The following is a 20,827-nucleotide window of genomic DNA, read 5'->3' on the forward strand; positions in this document are numbered from 1 at the left end:
TCGACTTGGAACCCCCTCTGTTTATACAATGTACCACCACTGCACTGTCCAAGACCAGTCTTATATGGATCAGACTGTTTGGACGTAGCTTCTTCAGGGTTAGAAAGACTGCCATAGCTTCCAGGACATTGATATGGAACTGGCGGAACACAGTGGACCAAGTCCCCTGAACTTTCTTGTGTTGAAAGTATCTTCCCCACCCGCTTAGAGAAGCGTCGGTGTGAATCACTAGTGCCGGAGGGGGAAATTGAAGCGGTACTAAATTCGATAAGCTCTTGACTGTTGTCCAAGGCCGGAGTCTCTTTTTCAAAATTGGCGGAATTAGAGACACCTTGTCTCTGAACCTGACGTTGGCTCGGCTCCGCAATATCCTGTTTATATCCTTCAGTTTGGATTTCAGTAGAAGATCCGTTACCGAAGCGAACTGAAGAGAACCTAAGACTCTTTCTTGGGTACGGCGGGAAGCTTTCTTGTTCCTGAGGAACTGTCTGGTTGCCTTGGCTATTTCTCTCCATTTGGCCGGCGGAAGAGATAGTTTGTGTGAACGTAGGTCCCACTGGATCCCTAACCATTGAAAGCGACTCTCCGGTACTAGGCAGGATTTCTCCCTGTTTATTTGAAAGCCTAGAGATTCCAGAAAGCCGATTACTATGGCTGTTGCTTTCCGGCATTCGTTGGCGTTGGATGCCCAAATGATCCAATCGTCCAGGTATGCGGCCAGCATGATCCCTTGAGACCGTAGTTGCTGAACTACCGTATCTGCCAGTTTGGTGAAGATTCTGGGGGCTATGTTAAGACCGAATGGCATGACTCTGAACGAGTATGCTTGATTTCGTAGTCTGAACCCCAGATAAGGAGAGAACCTTCTCGCAATCGGGACGTGATAATAAGTGTCTGAAAGATCTATAGAGGTGGTTACGGCTCCACGGGGCAGTAGGGTCCGAACCTGCGAGATTGTAAGCATTCGAAACTTGTCGCATTGAATGTAAGAATTTAGACGGGACAAGTCTAGAATTACTCTTTGTTGACTGGAACCTTTCTTTGGAACACTGAACAGTCTGCCTTGGAATTTCAAGTGTCTCGCTTTCTTTATTGCCCTCTTTTGTAATAGATCTTTCACAAAGTCCTTCAGAGCCTTGGACGGTGATTGATGGAACCTGACTGGGGGGGAGGACTTCTGTACCAACTCCACCCCAGTCCTTTGGAGACTATGCTCTGGGCCCAGGGACTGAAGTTCCACTGGTCCCGAAAATGGTACAACCTCCCGCCTACCTGAGATATCTCACTGGGCGGGAGATGGTCTGCCTCCTCTGGAGCCTCTGCCTCCCCTTCCTCGGAAGGAGGAGCGAGGTGCTCCCCTGCCTCTGTAGTATCCTCTGGCCCTAGTTCCCCTTGCATTCTGGATAGACCAAAATGCCCCCTGGCTTTCATATGAAGCATTGAAAGCCGGGGAAGATACATACGAGGGGGCAGCGAGAGACTGAGGAGCTGGCTGAACCAGCACATATTGAGGCTGAGGCTGAGCATGCGAGGTTGAAGGCTGGCCGGGTGCGGGCACCTGGACAGCCTGCAAGACAGTCTGAGCAGGGAGCCGTTTAAACTTTTTGAATTTCTTACCGGACTTAGGATGGGGTCCGGCAGGCTCCGTTTGCTTACGCTTGTAAGGCAGGCCCCAACGGGAGCGGAGACTCTGATTGGCCCTAGTTGCTTCAGCTAGGACCGCATCAACCTCTTCTTGAGGGAAGAGATTAGCTCCCCAGATGGAGCTCTTCATAAGCCTGGTAAAATATCCCAAATAAAAGGGATACAAATAAAAAACACAAAACAAACATGCCGACCCAAGACCAAGAGAGGTCAAGAGACGACGTGAGAGGAGATCGAGACGGGCGTTATAAATCCCTTTAATTATTAAACTAAAGGAAAATAATAGGAGCCTCAATCGCCTAAAAAACAATAAAACACTGGTACTCAAGTAATTGAAGAAGAACCTTGCGAGGATGCCATAAAAATCCAAAATAGAGCACAAAATAAGGATCACAACGAAATTACGTGTGGAACGAAAAAACGTGCTAAAATGGAATGCGGCTAGTGTTGCCTTGTATACAGTCCGCGAGTAGTGCATGGGCTTGTATTGGCACCTCTCTCGTTGGGACTTTTGACATTGATTTTGTAGTTCACCCTTTTCCATACCACGACTCCATCTAGTGGAGCTCGCTCTGGGGGTAGTAACTCCAGCATTTCATTTAGCTTTCTCTGGTATCTAGCAACGGAATTACCTAGAAATAAGTGCTGAATGGACTATTTCACCGGGTGACACGGGCCCCTCTCCAGAAATAGATTTTTCCTTTGTCAAAATCCTTTTTTAATCAGAATACTCTGAGGCTGATACAGTTGTCTCACAAGCAAAGCAATAATAATTACCGTCAATAATGGCTAAAATACATTTTGATTGGAAAAAACGTAAGCGCCAATTACTTCAGGCGAGAATCAGACGTCATAATCCAGTAAATCATTATCCACGTCATTCTCATGAGGAGTATCTTGAAGGGTGTCTGGAGTAGCAGTGAGGGTATCTTGATCACAAAAAAGCTGGTTGAAGTATGTCATGAAAATCTGGGGGATGAATGGAACCAGATCTTTTCTGCTTACATACACCTCACCTTTGTTACGTAAGCTTATGGCTACATTTTGCTTCCAATTAGCAAAGTCCCGGACTCTCTTTCTGCCCCTGGAAGGTCCTGGAACATTGTCATCTACATTTGTGTCGGACATGATGAAGAGGAACCAGTATTATTAATGAATAAAGAACAAAAAGAAGCACATTAAATCCAGAGGCGATCATGGGGAAGGAAGGTACAAGAATGTTTTTTATTGCAGTGATAGCCAGCGGCTCTGCTGATGGCTAGCCTTTCTCATTGGTCGTGCGGGAGGTGTGGCAGGGCGTCTGGACTCATGATTGGTTTATGCACCACGGGCGCTTGCGACTCTCTGCCACCCAGACCAGCCAGTGCAGCCATGTGTAGCGTCACTAAGGAAAAGAAGTAATGTTACAAAACGAGAATTTCGACTTGTTGTTGCAGGAAATTTGAACTGAAATTTCTTCTCCCGACAGCTAGAGGGTTAGAGATGACGTTGGTGTGCTTAACTCTAAATCGGCGACGACACTCTGCCGTTAGCCGCCTCATATATTCTTACGTCAACCATTTATTTCTTTTTTTAAGAGTAATGTGTTAAGCTAACTTTTAAATGAAATTACAGTAAATTTAATTTAATTTAAAAGATAGTTTAATACTAAATTTCCATCCTTTGATATCTAACGTAAAAATAACTTCTCTCCCATGTTATTCTCTCTGTCTCTGTAATAATTCATAAATGATTTAACTTGATATTTCAGGTAAGGACAATCTCTCTCTCTCTCTCTCTCTCTCTCTCTCTCTCTCTCTCTCTCTCTCTCTCTCTCTCTCTCTCTCTCTCTCTCTCTCTCTCTCTCTCTCAGCCTCCATAATAAATGATAAATATTTCTAGGTAAATTCTTTGCTAAATATACCAGAGAAAAAAGCTATCAGGAATGCTGGGGTTACTACCCCCAGATCGATCATCTATAATAAAATAGACGTCGGTATAGGTAAGGGTGAGTGATTGTTGTCACTGCCACAGGACCGCACTCTGAAGATATCCCAATGACAAAACCCCGGAATGTGGGGAGCTGATCCAGCGCCCATACTCACCCGCCCGCCAACCGACGACCCCAGCGCCATCTGAACTCATTTCCATACTAGCACGTGCTTGCTTTAGAAAGCTTTTCTTGTGCTGCCCCTTTTTTCTTCAAATTTGGATTGATTTCATCATGTCGTCGAGTAATTTCACCGTGTCTAAGTTAAGTACCATCTTCTTGTGGGGTTTTTACTACTTGTGAGGCTCTTATAGGCCCGTAAATTAATATTTACAGGGTCATATATCGGACGCTCCCCGGCATTCGCCGCCTCAGCCATGATGACCTTGAAGCACACTCTTACAGCTGGTTTCTGCAAGGGTTTCTCTAGGTCGCTTACATTTTTATTCATGTTTTATAATTCCCCTTCAAGAAGTTCCCTTTGGAGGCGTTTATCTATGTCAGGCGGGTCCTGGTACCTTGATTAGCGTTATTCCTTACGGAGGCTTCCTCCTCTTATTTTGGTTCTTGTAGTTAATTCATAGCGTATACCAGGCTCTCGTTCGAGTAGATTCCCTCTCCAGGGTGGTGCTTTCTTTTGTCAGCTTTCTGATCTATGGTGTATTGGATGTCATGAATAATTTAGCTTTATTATGATCCGGGCTCAGCGTCAGATGCAGTCTAATGGCTGCCTACTTCCTGTTAAGCCTTGCTCAGTTAGGGCTATACGCTTAGCACAAGTCCTTATAATTTTGTATATTTATTCATATTACGGTACTTATATGCGTACTGGTTAATTTTAACGATATTTATCAGAAATTGGGGATCCTAGCCTAACCCTCTCGCTCCAATCGGTGGGTTAGGCCATTCAGGTTAGGTTTCGCATTGTCTTAGCTCCCATCTCTCCCGACTATGTCACTTGAGCAGGGGAGGGAGGGGTAGGCTGGTCGAGGGAGTTCCTGTATGTTGTTCCATCCGCCTTACCGCTTGTTTTTGGGTTTGCTGGAGTATCTGAAACCCCTGTTCCCTCCTCCCTCTGGTGAGGGAGAGAGAGAAGAAAAATAATATGGGGAATCTTCCTCAAGCATTGCCCTTCTACCCTATGGGTCGGTTGCTGGTTGGACTACGTTACAGGAATTTCTCTCCCTTTCAACCCTCTCCCTCTTCCTTCTCTCCTCCCTGATTGTCTGGGCTGCGCCTTCATGAGGAGGGTGAGAGTTTGGTGATTACTTTAGATTAATGCTGTTACCCTATCCTTCCCAGTACTTCGGTGAGTGTCATGAGTCTCCCTACGAATAGGTAGTCGATACGTTTGTTTCGGCGCCCCGCAGGGAGTTACAGTCAGTGTATGGGGGTATCCCCCGTCCTGTTAAAAAACAAAACTCGGTCCCACTTTCCAAGTACTGTACAAACCTCCTCCCCCCCCTCCCCTCCCCTGACTTGCCAGTGGTATGTCATCTCCTCGCGTGCGGGACGTCGGTCTCTCAGATTGTCACCCGAGGGGGACTGGTCTGGTTCCCAGTCAAGAGTCACCCACCCTCCAGGCCCCGTCCCGGTGTCATCCGCTCGGCTAGTGTTTCGTTGGTTCGCTCTCCAGTGGATCGAGCTGAACTCCGATCACTTTCAGGGTTCAAACACTTGCTCGCTAATTCCGCTCCGCCGTCCCCGGCCCTCCCGTTGCCATTGCGGTTACCGCTCCGGTGGTTTTGGTCTTCCGTGGATTGGCTTTAGTCACACCTAGCTCTCTAGCTGCGTAATGACTCATGGTAATGATTTACCCCGCCTTCCCCGCTGTAACCAAGTGTCGGAGGTACGGGATCCCGGAGGGGTCTGCGCAGGAACACGGCGACCTACAGTGTACTGTTATCCTATATTGTTAACCAGTTACTTTGTGCCGTTATAATTTATGCATGATCCTAGATTAAGATCCTACTCCGTTGGTCGGCGTTCCTTAATTTAGTATATATCATGTTTTGCTCTAGTTTATTACCCCACCGGAATGCTTCGGTGGACCCGGTATAAACTAAGGCCTGCTGCCGGGCTCCGGCAGTATTTATTCTTTAAGTAAATTTACTATTAAGAGTTGCATGATCCTAGATTAAGGTCCTGCTCCGCCGAACTATCTCCGGTGCTCCTTGATTTAGTGTGGTCATGTTTTGCTCTAATTTATCGTCCCGCCGGAATGCTTCGGCGGGTCCGGTATAAATTATTTTAACATACTCCAATACCTACTATAGTTTGAAGTCCCTTAAATTAGTAGGTTCATATACCGTTTTACACTTACAGACTGTTCGTTGTGAGGAGCCCGGGTGCTCTGCAGTGCTGCACCAGCCCTATGGGCATGTCGTCTGTCGCTCCCATGCGGGCTGTGCAGTCTGGCTGGATGACCTCATCGTGTGGCACCCGGACGGTTGTGAGGTTTGCTTCGCTCTTTACGAGCGTGTCCAGGACGAGTCGGTAAGCTTATAGTTACTGCCTTTAGTTTACCTGGTATCCTCACTTGTTCTATTTACGTTATGGGCTTAATATATGACTTGTATATCTCTCACCAAGCGCTCGGTCATTAAGTCCCTCCTCTCTTCCAGGCCGACGAAGCTTCCCAGAGTGACGCCTTGGGTTCTCTTCGAGCCTGGGTGGCTGGGTTTGGGAGAAATGTTCCGTCGGGGAAACCGTATGTTCTCGACGAGAACATCCAGAACTTACTCTACCCCGGCGCCCGAATCTCAGCGGCTGTCCCTGCGGAAGTCGCTGCTCCTGTCATCGAGCAGATCCGGGTAGAAACCCAGCCTCTCCAGGACGAAAGCCTCTACGCGGCGGTGTCGGAGGAAGTAGCGGCCATAGATCTCGACCTGGAACCTATGAATACGGAACAGGACCAGGAGGTAGGCGGGGAGGTAAGTGAGGCAGTGGGGGCGGGCTCCCTTTTTGATTCCCCTTCTTCCACCGCTTCTTTTCAGGGATTTCATAAGTGTCCCCAAATTGAAGAAGACTTGGAAGGCTAAGGGCTATAAGTCCGTGACTTCCCGCAAAGCAACCCCCTTCCCTCCGGGGAAGACACAGGATGATAGTCTGGTGGCTTCCGCAGGCAAGGCCACTCCCTCAGCTAAGGGTGCGAGTTCGAGAGCAGCTAAGGCTAGCCCTCCTTGCCAGCCTGCCTTTGACCCGGAGGCTTTTGCAGGGATGCTCTTGCAAAGATTTTCTACGGAGGTTGATGCTAAGCTGAGTAAGCTTACGGAGAGGCTGCAGAGCCAGGAGAGTATGCTCTCCGGGTTCATGCGCTCCGGTGGGTCCGCAGTGCATTATTCCATTCCGGATGCCTCCGCCCTCCCTCCATTTGACAAGGGAAATCCATGGCGTTTTGCCCTTCATGCTCCCCGGCATGAAGATACCCTTACCATCGAGGGTCTAGGCACGCGCAGACTCGAGGAGTTGGAATTCTTTCCTCCTGATCTGCTGCCCCCCCCTACCCAGGCTTCGCCAGGCTGACGGAGGAAGCTTGGGTGAGGTCGGATAAGGTCCCGAAGGAGACAGTAATCTTCCCAAGGGACCAGGCGCAGTCCACCTTGATGCGCTCCTTTAATGAGTGGCAGGCGGAGAACACAAAGTTGACCCCCTTCAAGGGCAGCTTCACAATGTTCTCTTTTTGTGACAAGATCCCGACCCCCTGCATGACTAAGGTAGCCCTCGCGACGGCCCAGGCATGCTCGGAGGGTAAGCCGTTGCCTCAGCTCCGGGAGACTGATCCCACCTCTTTGATCTTTTCCGGAGACGATGAGTTTTGGAAAGATGCCCCGGCCACTTTTACTTCGGGTAAGCTGGACCTGGAGTGTGCATCTAACCTATTCAGCGAACAGCTTCCCAAATTGCCAAAGGCTCTCCTGAAAGCAGAGTTTGAGGCTAGGTGTCGGCTGAGCCGATCACTGAACTCACTGTGCCTGGCGGAAGCAACCGCTGTGACGTTCGCGGAGGAGCAACTCTTCCAAGTCCTAACGAAGTCCCTATTGGCGGGATTTCAGGCGGACTTGTTTGACTTTATGGTAGAGCGAATGAATTGCCGCAAATTCATCTTCACCGACGCTACCATTAGACATAAGCCTAATAAGCTCATGAAAAGTTCCTTCTGGGGGGCTAATATCTTCCCGGAAGAAGAAGTCAACAATGTCCTGGCGGAGGCAACCAGGGCAAATCAGAGTCTGCGCTCCTGCTGGGGTATCCCCGCCTTTAAGCGGAAGACCCCCGAGTCCGGCGGCCCTCAGAGTAGACCTGGTAAGCGATACAGGAGGCACAGGAGACAACACCAGCAGGCTGTTGTCCAGGCTGTACCTGTCTCGACAGTTTGCCAGCCTTCTACCTCGAAGGCCCAACCCCAACAGTTCGTGCAGGTGCAGCCAGCTCAACACTCTCTTGCCGCTCCTTCCTTCGTGACGTCTCCAGTATTTAACCCTTCTTATGAGGGCCAGGGGTCGTTTCGGGGTCTTAATAGGAGCGCAAGGGGGACTAGAGCGAGAGCCTCCTTCAGAGGCAAGGCTGCCTCGCGACCCCTCTCCTGGGGAAGAGGAGGCCGCGGTAGAGGAGGCAAGCCTGCTCCCTCCCAGTGAGAACGATCAGGTGGGTGGCAGACTTTATCTGTTCAGGGACCGGTGGACCTTCAGTCCATGGGCCCACAGTATAGTCTCCAAAGGTTTGGGCTGGAGCTGGATCAAAGGACCTCCCCCTTTGACCAGATTTCATCAACCGTCTTCCAAAGCTCTGCGGGACTTTGCGACGGAATTACAGTGGTACCTCGGTTTCGACGCTAATCCGTTCTAGAAGGAATGTCGAGATTCGATTTTGTCGAATTCGAATCAATTTCGACCATAAGAAATAACTGAAAATGGATTAATCCGTTCCTGACCACCAGTCACTACTCCAACCTTGTCTTTTTATACAAAACACTACACACATTACAATTAAATAAGTTCAGAGTTAAATAGATTTACCTTATTAAAAGTCTTCTTACAGTTTTAAATGCATACTGTATAAAAAAATTGGCCTACCAGTGGTAGACCGGCGCTGCAGGCTAGGCTAGGCAGCCCATATGCACTCCAGAATGTACAGTACTGTACTGTAACGGGTACGCACAAAAACTGTTGTTAATGATAAATACAATGAAAAACAAGCCTGGTCATTACATTAAATTAATAATATAATATTAAAAATAAGCCGAATGTACTGTAGAGTCTGTTATAAAATTAAGAAAAAGTCTTAAGTTACGTCGGCATCGGCAGCTTGTGGCAAGCGAATGTAAACAAACCAGGCGCCGTCCTGGTGGCGTATCGCGGTACTACTGTAATTACATAAACATTGTGTACGTTCAGGATTGTATTAATTTATGGTAAATTCCATTCAGAGTCTACTGTAATGTATAAAATCACTGCAAAACATCTTTCAATAAATGTTATGATACCTAACAAGTATTTTTCAATAAAATATCCTTGTAAGCAGAATCCCGAAGAGTTAACCTTAGGCTAACCCCTTCTTTACCGAGAATCTTACGGCATTCACTAACGGACAGCACACGTAAACTTTGCATTCGCTACAGAAGTGCACAAGTGCGCCTCTGTCTAAAAAAAAATCGAGCATGAGACTATTCCTTGCAAGCAGAATCTCTGAGTTAACCTCAGGCTAAGCTCTTCTTTATGAGAACCTTACGGCATTCACTAACGAACAGCACACGTAAACATTGCATTCGCTACAGAAATGCACAAGTGTGCCTCTGTCTAAAAAAAAAAAAATCGAGCATGAGAATGTTCCTTGTATGTAAGCAGAATCTCTGAGTTAACCTCAGGCTAAGCTCTTCTTTGAGAACCTTACGGCATTCACTAATAGAACAGCACACGTAAACATTGCATTCGCTACAGAAATGCACAAGGGTGCCTCTGTCTAAAAAAAAAAAATCGAGCATGAGACTGTTCCTTGTATGTAAGCAGAATCTCTGAGTTAACCTCAGGCTAAGCTCTTCTTTACCGAGAACCTTAAGGCATTCACTAACGAACAGCACATGTAAACATTGCATTCGCTACAGAAATGCAAACGTGCGCCTGTCTAAAAAAAAAAAAAAAAATAAAACCAACATGAGACTGTAGCCTATATGCGCTGCAGTTACACTTGTTTCCAAATTAGTGTATGTACGTAATACCATACTGTATGTACTAAATTTTCGTCATCAATTATTGTTATATATGTACAGTATGTGTATCCAAATGTCTGAATGTACAGCACTGTATGTACAGCCAGCAATGTTTTGCTTCATCATACACCTGGCAGCAGTGGACAACCTCCGATGCTTTGTTTTTCTCTATGTACCGTAGTAGAAATCTTAAAGAGGCCTACCACCTCCGTGTACCCGACATGTTATTATGCAATATTAAACGGGTAAAAAATGGAGTTTTGAGGGGAGAGAGGAAGTTACTGTACAGTAACCCAACATAGACAACACAAAATCTTAAGAGGCCTACCACCTCCGTGTACCCGTTACTATGCAATATTAAACTGGTAAAAATATGGAGTTTTGAGGGAGAGAGGAAGTAAACCTTAAGAGGCCTACCACGTCGTGTACCCGTTACTATGCAATGTTAAAGGGATAAACAAGAAAACCAGAAATTAACTCATTTTTTCATTTTATTATTGCACTGTATGTACTTAATGATTACTAAAACTAGTCTACAAAAGGAATCCTTAATACTAGCACAAACATAAGACTTAATACTACTGTATACTTAACACTACTTAATACTGTACGACGTTGCTACTGACTATGGACTGTACACCTTACACCTAAATTGAAATGTACTGTACACGTTCTAATGCTACACCTAAATTGAAATTACTGTACACTATTTACTGTACACGTTCTACTGCTACTCTTAAATTTACTGTACTGTACACTCTGTTACACAGCTGCTCCTCTCCAGGACTTGCACTGCAACGAAGGGTAAACCTGTGGAATAAACACAAAATCAAATGTAGAAATGGTTTGAGCTGTAGGCTAATTTACAAAAAAACCCTTAATCTTACTGTATGCACAAGCATTTCCAGGTCACTTATAATCACAAAAACTTTTTCACAACCAGTAGGCTACAGCTTTATCCATACTGTACCTTGACGTTGATGAATATGTACAGTTGCCCCTCACACAAGCACTGAACTCCTCCAGGACTTTCATTCAACGAAGAGTAAACCTGTGGAATAAACACAAAATCAAATGTAAAAATGGTTTGAGCTGTAGGCTAATCTACAAAAGAATCCTTAATCTTACTGTACAAACATTTCCAGGTCACTTATAATCAAATTAAAAACTTTTTCACAACCAGTAGGCTACAGCTTTATCCATACCTTGACGTTGATGAATATGAACAGTTGCCCCCCACACAAGAACTGAACTCCTCCAGGAACTTCACTCAATTACTGCACAGTAATCTGTGGATTAAACACAAAATAACATGTAGAAACATCATTTCCTGTTATGAGCTGTAATAATACACAAAAAGCCTTAATCTTACAAGCATCTTTAGGTCATTTATAAACATTAAAAAGGTTTTAACAACTAATACGGCATGGCCCATACCTTGACACTCATGAACAGCTCAGATGAACAGCCCAGACTCAACGGCTTTGGGAGATTCATTCAATGGAGTGCAGTACTGTACAGTAACCTGTGGATTAAACACAAATTGAAATGTACTGTTAGTAACTCAATGTGTACTGTATTTATGGCACCTTTCATTGCTTTAACTTGCATGAATAAATATTCACTGTACTGTATCTCTAGGTCATTTATAAACACTAAAAAAAGTTTTTAACCACGACAGTAGGGCCCATACCTTGGCATTGATAAGGATCTGGATCTGTGGAGAGGAGGTATGGAGAGAGCATCACTGGTTGGAAGGGAATCTCCTTCCATACAGTCTGGTTGCTGCTCTTCAGGAGATTCCTCTTTCCTCTGTTTTTTGGCACTGGGACCGGGCTGGTTTTCTTCTTTAGAAAAAAACCTGTACAGGGTCGTCTGCTGTTGACGTTTTTTCAGGTGTTTCCTGTACACATTGACTAAGTTGTCGTCAACATAGTCAATAGCCCGGTTCACTACAGCCTTGTCATGGTGATGCTTCTCGAAGAATTCCTGGAATTTCTCCCAGTGCATCAGCATCTCCTTGATTTCTTTAGTGCCTGTAGTAGGCACCTCCTTGCTCTCCTCCTCTTCAGACACCTCCTCAGCCAAAACCTTCTGCTGCTCCTTGTGAAGTTCCTGGAGTTCCTCTGTTGTCAGTTCCGTGTTGTGTTCTGCCACCAGCTCCTCTACATCATCAGAACTCACCTCCAAGCCCATGGACTTGGCCACAGAAACAATTTCCTCAACATCAGCGTCAGGCAGAGGAAGGGGTTCAGCTTCAGGGTCATCTCCAAGCTGACTTGGGAATCAAAACCCTCAGAAGTCCCTAAGAGGAGCCCCATCAGGCCAAAGGTTTCTCCAGCCTGCTGTAAGGGTCCTCTTAGAAACTTCGGCCCATGCTTTATTTATCAGCCTAACACAACTGAGGATGTGGAAATGTTCCTTCCAAAATTCAGTAAGTGTTAGGCTGGTTTCATTGGTGACTTCAAAACACCTTTGGAAGAGTGCCTTGGTGTACAGCTTTTTGAAGTTTGCAATGATCTGCTGGTCCATGGGCTGGAGTAGTGAGGTAGTTCTGGGTGGCAAAAACTTGACCTTAAGCCAGCTGAACTCGTCAGCCAGCTCATATTCCATGTCGGGGTGGGCAGGGCATTGTCCATGACGAGGAGTGCTTTCAGTGGCAAACCTTTCTCTTGAGGTATTCCTTGATAGTGGGGGCACACACTTCAGAAACCCACTCTCGAAAGATTTGCCTAGTTACCCAGGCCTTAGCATTTGATTTCCACATTACATTCAGCTTATTTTTAAGAACTTTATGTTTCTTAAAAACTCTGGGGTTTCGGAGTGATACACTAGCAGAGGCTTGATCTTAAGGTCCCCACTAGCGTTTGCACACAACAGTAGAGTTAACCTATCCTTCATGGGTTTATGGCCAGGCAATTTCTTCTCTCTTTTGTAATATAGGTCCTCTTTGGCATTTTCTTCCAAAAGAGGCCTGTCTCATCACAATTGAACACTTGGTTTGATACGAAACCATTCTCATCCACGTACTGCTGGAATTCAGTCACGTACTTTTCTGCAGCTTTCTTATCAGCACTCGCTGCCTCCCCATGCCTAACAACACTGTGGATGCCACTTCTTTTCTTAAACCTATCAAACCATCCACGACTGGCCATAAACTCATGATCGGTACTCGAACCTGGTGTACTTTTATCAAGTCAGTGTGCAAACTTTTAGCCTTTCGCACAAATCATTGCCTCGGATACGCTATCCCCATAAGCTGTTTTTCATTGACCCAAACTAATAATAGTTTCTCAATTTCCTCTATTACGGGGGCCTCTGCTTCGCCAAACTCGTAACCCCTTAGCAACACTAGCACTCTTAATGGCTTCTTTGTTCTTTAAAAATGTGCTGATGGTGGACCTGGGTAACCTATACTCCAACGCTAAATCAGTCACACGAATGCCCCTTTCATACTTTTTCAATTACCTCCTTCTTCAGTTCAATAGTAGTCCTCACAGTCTTCCTCTTCTGCTTATCAGCTGTGGCTGGCTTGGGACCCATGATTCCGAGAGAATGTAGAATTTTGCAGGAGACAAAAAAATTCACCTGTACAAGCCTGCACTTCTTGTTTCAAACAGCAGCGGCAGCGTGAGTGGGCTTTAAGTGCTTTTAAATGTGCGTGGGAAGAACGCCACCACCAACAACGCCAACTAGCGGCGGCGTTACCAAAACACTTTGTTTACAAACATCATATGTTTCGTCGACGGTCGGATCGCGTCAAAGGCGTCGGGTCGGATTCGGTTTTGTTCGGGAACGGCGCAAACTTTTCTCGGCATTTCGTGTCGGAATCCGATTTTGTCGAAGTTTCGTACGGTCGAAGACCGAGGTACCACTGTACTCCTAAAGAGGGCCATAAAGAAAGTGAGACACCTGAAATTTCAAGGCAGGCTGTTCAGTGTTCCCAAGAAAAACTCCAATCAACAAAGAGTAATCCTGGATCTGTCGCGTCTCAATCTTTATATACAATGCAACAAATTTCGCATGCTTACAATCGCGCAGGTGCGGACTCTACTTCCTCGTGGAGCCGTCACCACCTCTATAGATCTTTCAGACGCATATTATCACGTCCCGATTGCGCGGAACTTCTCTCCCTTCCTAGGTTTCAGACTGGGGAAACAGGCCTACTCGTTCCGGGTCATGCCATTCGGGCTCAACATAGCACCCAGAATCTTTACGAAGCTGGCGGAAACGGTAGTACAACAGTTACGGTCCCGGGGGATATCGCTAGCCGCATACCTGGACGATTGGATAATTTGGGCATCCAACGTCGAGGAGTGCCGGAGAGCTACGGCCATAGTGATCGAGTTTCTGGAATCCTTAGGCTTTCAGATAAACAGGGCGAAGTCCCGCCTAACTCCGGAGGCTCGATTTCAGTGGCTAGGCATCCAGTGGGACCTGGTCTCACACAAACTGTCTATTCCACCAGCCAAATGAAGGGAGATAGCCAAAGCCACCAGGCAATTCCTCAAAAACAGGAAAGCCTCTCGCAGAATGCAAGAAAGAATCTTGGGTTCTCTTCAGTTCGCATCTGTAACAGACTTGCTCCTAAAAGCAAAGCTGAAAGACATAAACAGAGTGTGGCAAGGCAGGCCAATATCAAACTCAGGGACAAGGTGTCATTAGTTCCTCAAGTGCTAAGGAAAAGACTCCGGCCGTGGTCCACAGTCAAGGGTCTCTCAAAGTCAGTTCCCCTTCAATTCCCCCTCCAGCTCTAATAATCCACACAGACGCCGTTAGCGGCTGGGAGGATACTCACCAAAAGAAAAGGTACAGGGTACATGGTCCACAATGTTCCGTCAGTTCCATATAAACATTTTGGAAGCGATGGCAGTGTTTCTAACCCTGAAAAAACTTCGCCCCGCCAGCCAGGTTTATATCAGGCTGGTGTTGGACAGCGCGGTAGTAGTACATTGGATAAACAGAGGGGGTTCCAAATCAAGCCGGATAAACCAAGTGATGATAGCCATCTTCTCACTAGCGGAAAAACATGGCTGGCACCTGTCAGCTACCCATCTAGCAGGGGTCCGGAATGTTATTGCAGACTCCCTGTTCCAGGCCTTCAGGTGGACTTGTTTGCCACGGAGAGCAATCACAAACTCCCTTGTTATGTTGCTCCCAACCTGGACCCTCAAGCTCATGCCACGGATGCAATGTCCATAGACTGGAACAATTGGCAGAAAATATATCTGTTTCGCCAATAAACCTACTGATGAAGGTGTTGCACAAGCTCAGGTCATTCGAAGGCCAAGTGGCCTTGGTAGCTCCCAACTGGCCGAAGAGCAATTGGTTCCCTCTTCTTCTGGAGCTCAAGTTACGATGTCATCAGATACCCAAGCCACAGCTGACTCAAATAGTGCAAACAAGGACTGCGTCAGCTTCCTCAAGAATTCTGAATGCCCTGGCTTTATGGACTTTATGAAATTCGCCGCTCAGAGAGGGGCGGATATAGATCCCATTAATACTCTGTTTCTTGAATCAGATAAAAGAGATTCTACCCTCAGACAGTATGATTCAGCAGTTAAAAAGTTGGCATCCTTTTTATAGGAATCTGAAGCCCAAATCATGACCGCCAATTTGGCAATATCATTCTTCAGGTCACTGTTTGAAAAGGGTCTGGCTCCGGCCACCATAACCACAGCAAAATCAGCTTTGAAAAAGGTGTTTTTGCATGGCTTTAAGATTGATTTAACAGATTCATACTTTTCATCCATTCCTAGAGCATGCGCCCGTTTGCGACCAGTGACCCGTCCACATACGGTTTCCTGGTTCCTTAATGATGTTCTAAAATTAGCCTCAGAAACTAATAATGATCAATGTTCTTATTTAAATCTGTTAAGGAAGACCTTGTTCTTAATTAGTCTAGCTTCAGGTGCCAGAATTTCAGAACTGTCTGCTCTCTCTAGAGGTGTCAATCACGTAGATTTCCTCCCGTCAGGAGAAGTTCTGCTTTCCCCAGATCAAAGATTCTTAGCAAAAAACGAAGACCCTCAGGATAGGTAGTCCCCCTGGAAGGTTGTCCCTCTTCCACAAGACCTGTCCTTATGCCCCTTGAGGGCCTACTTACAAAGAACTTCTCAGTGTTTGTCTGGTCCTCTTTTTATCAGGGAAAAAGGTGGAACACTTTCTTTAAAGGCTATAAGACAACAAATCCTGTACTTTATTAAGCAAGCTGACCCGGATTCAGTCCCTAAGGTTCATGATATCCGAGCGGTGGCTACATCTACTAATTATTTTCATAATATGAATTTCGCTGAGCTGAAGAAGTACACGGGTTGGAAATCTCCATCAGTGTTTAAACGCCACTATTTGAAATCACTGGAAGCTCTGAAATTCCCTGCGGTGGCTGTAGGGAGCATTATCCCTCCACCTTAAATTAACCTTTAATCCCTATCCTTTCCCCCCCCGCCTGCCTGCCTCATTTATTTGCCCTGCCATTTTCTCCTGGACCAGACATGCCTCACAGCCTGGCTCCTAATATTATAATGTACAATCTTGCGGTGTTAGTTTTAAGTGTGTGATATGTTATACTCACTGTGATTTAGTTTTAAGGCCGGAGGTACCCTTATAAGTTTTGTCATTTATTTAGTGTCAGTACCTCGCCACTATAGTATTAATAATGTATATAGTTGATTCTCATGTCCTTTATTATAGTATAAATTATATCCCTAGTCATAACTCAGTTGTTCTATTATAACTATAGTATTTAATTATATTTTGGGGATAATTAAAATTATTTTTAATAATAGTGTTTTTATACATGATCACCTAAATGTTTGTCACTTTTAGACTTTCACCAAGACTTGGTATGATTCTCTGTTATGATTTCACCGGCTGACACAGGGACGAGCTCAGAAAAGGATTTTGACAAAGGAAAAATCTATTTCTGAGGGCGGCCCTGTGTCATGTCTGGGGTGACCCCCAGGATCTAGGTTTCCCTCCCCGAGTATGCATACCAAGCTTGTGGGGGGGTGCTAGCCTGGAATGAGTTCAGATGGCGCTGGGGTCGTCGGTTGGCGGGCGGGTGAGTATGGGCGCTGGATCAGCTCCCCACATTCCGGGGTTTTGTCATTGGGATATCTTCAGAGTGCGGTCCCGTGGCAGTGACAACAATCACTCACCCTTACCTATACCGACGTCTATTTTATTATAGATGATCGATCTGGGGGTAGTAACCCCAGCATTCCTGATAGCTTTTTTCTCTGGTATATTTAGCAAAGAATTTACCTAGAAATATGTGCTGGATGGATATTTCACCGGGTGACACAGGGCCTCCCTCAGAAATAGATTTTTCCTTTGTCAAAATCCCTTTTTCACTCTCTTAAGTAAGGACAACCTTATCTCTCTCTCTCTCTCTCTCTCTCTCTCTCTCTCTCTCTCTCTCTCTCTCTCTCTCTCTCTCTCTCTCGTTCATAGCACTCACACATTTTTATAACTTATTATTTCTCTGTGCGTTTTTACCTGTACAGTAGATAGTTTAAATTGATCTAATTTTACCTGTACCATCTAAGAAGTGTAAATGCGCTAGTGTAGCAAATACGTTCCCAAACATAGAGACATAATATCTAAGAGTTGTATTAGTCAAAATAAAAAAATAAAAAACACTGTTTGTTCATGAAAAAGCATTTCAGAACAAAGAGAAAGAGACGTAGAATAAAGTTATTAAAAAGAGGTTGAGAAGACTTCTAAAAATAGATCAGTCGGAAGGGGAGAGAGACCGAAATTCTTTTCCAACTCTCTATTTTTATGTCAGCCATTCTATTTTTTTTTAAGGGTAATGTATTAAGCTAATTTTTAAATGAAATTATAGTAACTTCAATTTCCTATTCGAGGAATGATTCCATGTCAGTGAAATCAAATGTTATCTATGCGAGGCCAGCTGACAAAACGTAAATATCGAGTTAGGGTTGCGCTCTCAGCAGCCTTTATCTTTCGGTAACCTAGTGTAATTACGGTAGTAATAACATTACGATAACATATTATTCATTTTTCATTAAAAATTCAGGCTGTTTGTAACTGTTTAGAACAATTTAGTCATACGAACGATAATTATGTACGATAATTATCATAGTTTATCGTGTTGTTGTAAGGGGTTGCTTATGTTTGGCGATGAAACGTAAACAAAACAATGTTTCCCTTTTAGGCTACGTCTGTAGGAAAAACATCGCATAGAATCAACTTTGTTATTTCGTTTAGTGTATATACTTGCTAACACGCGATCTCGCGCATCGTGCGACCCCCAAATTTTCACCAATTAAAATTGATTTTATCATGTATCTTGTGTGTCATGCGAGTTCCTTTTTTGAGAGACGATTACTGCAGACTAACGACTTTTACTCCTCTTTATCCCATATTCTAGTTAAATAGGTTAAAAAAGTAAAAGCGAATGATAAAAGTATCATTAATTACGTTATACTTGTTGAGTAAACGAGTACAGCCATAAACAACCGAACGAGAAACAACTGTTTTGCTACGAACACAGTCTACGCCGTGGCTATGAACAACCAAATCGGATAACAACAGTTGTTTTGCTTGCATTTCAACCATTGTACGATAGGAACAATTACTGTAGGTTTGTTACAAATGACGTTAAGTAGAATAAGGCTGATATATTTTTGACATTATACCCTTATTCGTTATGGAGAAAAGATAGCAAGGAAATATACTACTAAATTTAAGCTGCAAGCTGTAGCTGAAGCTGAGAAAATAAACAACGTTCAAGCGCCAATGACTATAAATTATCGTGCATCAGCAGCTTGGATGAAACTCTAAAACTTCGACATTCCATCAAACTCGACCGTAAATAATATTGGAGAGAAAATTATTTTCTCTCCAATATTATTTACTACTGGGCATGAAAGAGCACATTTTACTGTTGTTTTAACGTGCATGGCAAATGGGACGAAACCTTACCCCGTGGTTATCTTTAAACGGAAATTGAATTGATGCCGAAACAAAAATTCTAGGAAGGTATCGTTGTCCTCATTCACGAAAACCTACACAATGCAAATGGCGCATGATCGCTATGTTTTTATTTTATAATACAATTAGTAATACGCGAATACATACAGTATTACTGGACACAGTGAAGTAAAGCATAACTTGTTAAAAGATCCATGGAAAAGATGCATATTCGTTATGTTTGTATTTTATAATACCATACTAATATGTGAATATTACATATTACATAAGCTAATTTTATATTTCGTGTATGATACGACCCCCTTAAAATTAGCTTCAAAATTAGGTCTTCAAAAGTCGCTTGATACGCGAGTATATACGGTGTTTCGAATTTCTAAGGATACAATAAGTAAAACAGCATTTGTAATAACAGCATCGTTACATAACCAATATTTCATAAGAAGATACCTGTTGTTGCAAAAGCTAACCTGTACACAGGTGGTTTTGTAATTTAGCAGCCATCTTATACCACAGATATGAGACAAATTCAGGAAAATTTGTCATAATTTTGTACCTCGTCTTATCTAAAGTTCTTATACATGAAGATGTACGGTAAATAAATATTTTTAAATTTTCGTTGTTTTTATCAGCTATCACTGAACTTTGACCTCATTTTCTGGCATAATATTGGCTCAGAAACGTTGGTACATGTTAACATCCACAACAATAATAATAATAGTAATACTAATGCAAAACATAAATGATTACATTATTATTATTATTATTATTATATTATTTATTATTATTATTATTATTATTATTATTATTATTATTATTATTATTATTATTATTCTCGCCCATTTGTAAGAGATCCATCGCACCGATGGCTGTCTCTTTCGAGCACACTTGTGTGTGTACGTGCATGCGTCATATCTTCGGAGGGACCCAGACAAAGAGGGAACAAGAACATCCCGTTTTCTCTCAAGGAACGCAACTTCTACCATACAATATTTCCATCTGTTTCTCCCTAACCATTGTTGTCTCGATTTATGTACAATCACCCCTGCTTGCATTGCCATGCAAGCATTCTAATCACGTACTCATAATGTTCCACCGAATCTTCTGTATCAAACTGTATGTATGTTTCTGTTTGTGAAGACGCCAAATGTCTCGTCATTTCACATATTATGCTACTGCATTGTATTCATTAATCTGTCTCGAATCTCATGCAGTTGGCCATATGTGGAATTTCCTGGCCTTTCCATTGATATATGTTTGATATATGTTTTATTTCTGTATGTTTATTATGTTTCTCACAATCGCCATCTGTTTATCTGCCGACAAACACAGATGTCCGAATCATTACCTCTGTTTTCCCCTGTCTGTGTGTAGATTCAAATTTGCGGCTCGCACCAGCCAATAACAACTTGGAAGATTCTGTACATTCATTCAGTAAGGAACCACCAATAAACCAGTCAACACCCAGCCAGTATGTCACTCAATCCCGTCCTTACACATTCACCTTGTTTGTCAGTCCATTCATTTTCTGGTATAATATTGGTTCAAAAAGGGTGGTACATGTTAATATCCATAATAATAATAATAATAATAATAATAATAATAATAATTGTAAAGTCCCTGCTCAACACGTTCTCTATAGTGAACATCCTGTTTTCTGCGGTGCCTTCACATTGACCTGGGGTCGGCCAGAACACATGTTTATCACCATAATTGTAAATTGTATATTTATTGTCTTTCCAAATGACCATGCTTTATGTACATGTAACAAAGTATTTATGTTATGCATCAGGCATTATTGATCACTGTTTTCTGTATGAATCTGTCCTGTTTTTGTAGAGAATTAGTTTGACCTCAGGTCACCTGTAAATCTTTATACCCGCAGTCTCTGCGAAGTACGCAGACGTCCGCATCCTGCTTTATAAGCAGTACTTGTCTTCCCGCTCGTTGTTTCACACCTCTCTCACAATATAATAAAATGAGTACATTATTGTAAGGCTCTTTTTCTCCCTCACTCGAGGGTCCAGGGGCTTTCCCATCATCACCAA

The 20,827-nt window shown here is 43.9% G+C and overlaps 1 protein-coding gene and 1 long non-coding RNA gene across 5 annotated transcripts in view; one reads left to right on the plus strand and one right to left on the minus strand.

The window, feature by feature from the left end:
- AlkB (alpha-ketoglutarate-dependent dioxygenase AlkB) overlaps positions 1-20,827 on the plus strand; it is a 314,842-nt gene that overhangs the window by 284,586 nt on the left and 9,429 nt on the right. The window lies entirely within an intron of this gene.
- On the minus strand, positions 10,317-11,463 carry LOC136834494 (uncharacterized). The gene is made up of 3 exons (XR_010851825.1): positions 11,259-11,463; positions 11,027-11,110; positions 10,317-10,872 (listed from the first exon to the last, which is right to left on the minus strand). It is a non-coding gene; the product is annotated as an uncharacterized lncRNA (long non-coding RNA).

This window comes from Macrobrachium rosenbergii, chromosome 54 (genome assembly GCF_040412425.1).
Source record: "Macrobrachium rosenbergii isolate ZJJX-2024 chromosome 54, ASM4041242v1, whole genome shotgun sequence".
Taxonomy (NCBI): Eukaryota; Metazoa; Arthropoda; class Malacostraca; order Decapoda; family Palaemonidae; genus Macrobrachium; species Macrobrachium rosenbergii.